Raw genomic sequence first — 3,031 nt, forward strand, 5'->3', positions numbered from 1 at the left:
GATGACTTACCGGTGAACAATCAGTGGTGAGCCAAATAACCAGGAAGTAGCCCCTGTTTTGTTATCTAACTCTGTCCAAGTGCTAGGGAGCGTGTACGTTTCTGCTTTTTAAGCTCATGTATGAATAGTTGGAATACTTCCCTTACTACTTACATTTGACTTACATTGTACCGCGCCCAGAGGGCAGGGTTATACTTAAATTTTTGTTTGTGCAGGTGTGCCTGACACTAACCTGGATACTGTGTTAAAACCAGCAAGGGATCCTAACGAAGTTTTTCAATCTTTAGCCAATTTTGTACAAAATGTCGTAAATTGTAACAAGTCATTCACTAGTACCTGCATATTGATTTCATATCCATCTGAATGTATACAGAAATGATAACTGACATAGGCTGAATCCAGCTGAGTACATACAGAAATGATAACTGTCAGACTGAATCCAGCTGAATATATACAGAAATGATAACTGATATAGGCTGAATGCATACAGAAATGATAACTGACATAGGCTGAGTCCAGCTGAATACATACAGAAATGATAACTGATATAGGCTGAATCCAGCTGAATAGATGGTTGGGACAGGCCATGAGATTTTTCATTAGTGTCCGCCCGTTACTGCAGAACAGTGCCCTTTATTTATTCTATCGCTGGAATTACAACGGTCATTATTCTACTTCAAAACTCTAAATACGCCCGCTTCGGTCATAATAAAGTCGTAATATGTCAACAGAAGTCATAATAAAATGTTAAAAAAGACACTGGGGCAAATCTCATTGTCTCAAAGACAAGTTAGATGTAGAAAATGAACATACGCATGTTATATGAATAGGTCAAGTCTATAGTACAGTCAATATGGTGTGACTCATGGATGTTAGGCAACTTTCTGGAAAACAGTAGTATTAAGGAAACGTAAGGAATTCATGAACATCTCAACACGTGCCACTCCCACTTCATTCAGCCCAACACCACAATAACAATGTGAACCGGAGAGTCCGGTAATTTCCTTACAAATGCCAGGGATTGAAGTTACACTTAGCGTGTCCCAACAACTGAGAGTCCGCACGTCCACTAAGCCACAATATGACCGCTTCAATGGCTTAAAGCGTATATCTAAAGTGACGATTTAATTCAAAACGATGAATATACCCCCCCCCCCCCCCCCCCCCCAACCTCCAGCCCCGGGTTAAGTGTAATTAGACACAGCCATGAAGTTCATTACCTCATATTCGGGACCTTCTCTCCATGTTTACTTATACCACAATTCTGCACGTTCTGTCCATGTTTACTTATACCACATATTCTGGACGATCCGTCCATGTTTACTTATACCACATATTCTGGACGATCCGTCCATGTTTACTTATACCACATATTCTGCACGTTTTGTCCATGTTTACTTATACCACATATTCTGGACGATCCGTCCATGTTTACTTATAAAACACTATACTCATTGTAAAACTCGTGAGGCCGACTTTCATCAGTTACTTGTGACATGTTTCGTCTTTTACAATCAGTCTAGCCGCTGCGCTAGTTTTACTCTGTATGCTATAGTAGTTTGTTGATCGCGCAAACAAAACAAAGACCTGATATTATGTGTTATCGAGAGAGAGTCTTGCTGTCCTGGCATATTATATTATCCATCATTCATACAGTGCCAACTCCTGTAACACCGATCATCGTGATTACAACTGTTGTTTCACCAAAGGCTTTTGAATGAAACAGCAGCGCAATGGAATACCAAAATACAACTAAGCCATTAATCTCATGTAAATATAATGCTTTATCACTGTAGCACGTATTATGTAAATCTAACTTTCCTGTTTATTTAAAATGAAAATTAAGTAACTACACACTAGCACATTTTCTTAACAATTATTAAAGATATACTAGTACCCGTGCTAAACGGTGACAGCTGAAGTATGGCAGATGCTGTGGGCAGTCATTTTTCAGGCCGTCACTCTGTCACTTATCCTTGCCCACAGTGGTTATTGGCCTGAGTTACTCAAAAGGGAAACTACTTCCATTTCGTTAATATCCTCGTGATTCAGATGGTTGTTTCCATGGTAACAGAACGGAAATGTCTCCAAATTTAGGCAAGTATACTTTGTGATTGGAAAAATCGAACTGATTTTATCTTCACCCACAGAGCCTCGTTACCCTTATAAGGGCTTCCCCTTACCATAAGCAATGCCACCACCCCCAATCGCACCCTCAGAGCTTGAGCTGTTTTTGACCATAATATCCAATTAATGAGCTAGATTTTCTTTGGATACAAAATCTCTACACGGTGTAACTATTGGATTTTTGTTTCACCACATGTGTTTCGTTAACATTCATGAACAGGCCACGCCTACCTGAAGAAACGGATCTGAATCCTACCGCCACCGATAGGAAACACGCCCACGATGGTTCAGTATGTGTATGTATGGAATTAGCCAGATTCTTAGTCCTTTTTCTCGAGGCGCTTTACGTGGTCTCACATGAAAGTCTGTAATCGCTAACGTTCCTACTAGCATCATGTCACACGTATTGTGCTTACATGAACGTCTCCTCCCGGGCTCTGTCCGGTTTCTTCCCACCATAAATGCTGTAAGTGAAATATCCTTGAGTGCGGCGTCAAACATCAGTAAAATAAATATACAAATAATAAACGTAAGTCATGTGTGGAAAACTTCACTGGTTTGATGTTGCCATGCATAAATTACCGGTACACCCTTTTTTCTTGAACATTCCCGTTTCCATGACAATGATATCCAGGCGCGCAACTCTATTATTCTATACAGATTATGGCGTTTAAAACACCTGATACAGGTATAATACGTGAACTGTTGAACTCAAACTCTTATCATACGCTTAATCCAATCAGCAGTATATTCGTGTTCGTGGTGTGAAGTACAGCATACTGCGCATAAGCCTAACTGACCTCACGATATCGTTCATACACTTCTTGCACATCAGATATTCCGGAGGGGAAATGAATTTAAAGCCTTTTCATTTGTGGCCCTTCTATTCTTTCATTCCAGAATA

The sequence above is a fragment of the Liolophura sinensis genome, chromosome 11 (assembly GCF_032854445.1).
Source record: "Liolophura sinensis isolate JHLJ2023 chromosome 11, CUHK_Ljap_v2, whole genome shotgun sequence".
Taxonomy (NCBI): domain Eukaryota; kingdom Metazoa; phylum Mollusca; class Polyplacophora; order Chitonida; family Chitonidae; genus Liolophura; species Liolophura sinensis.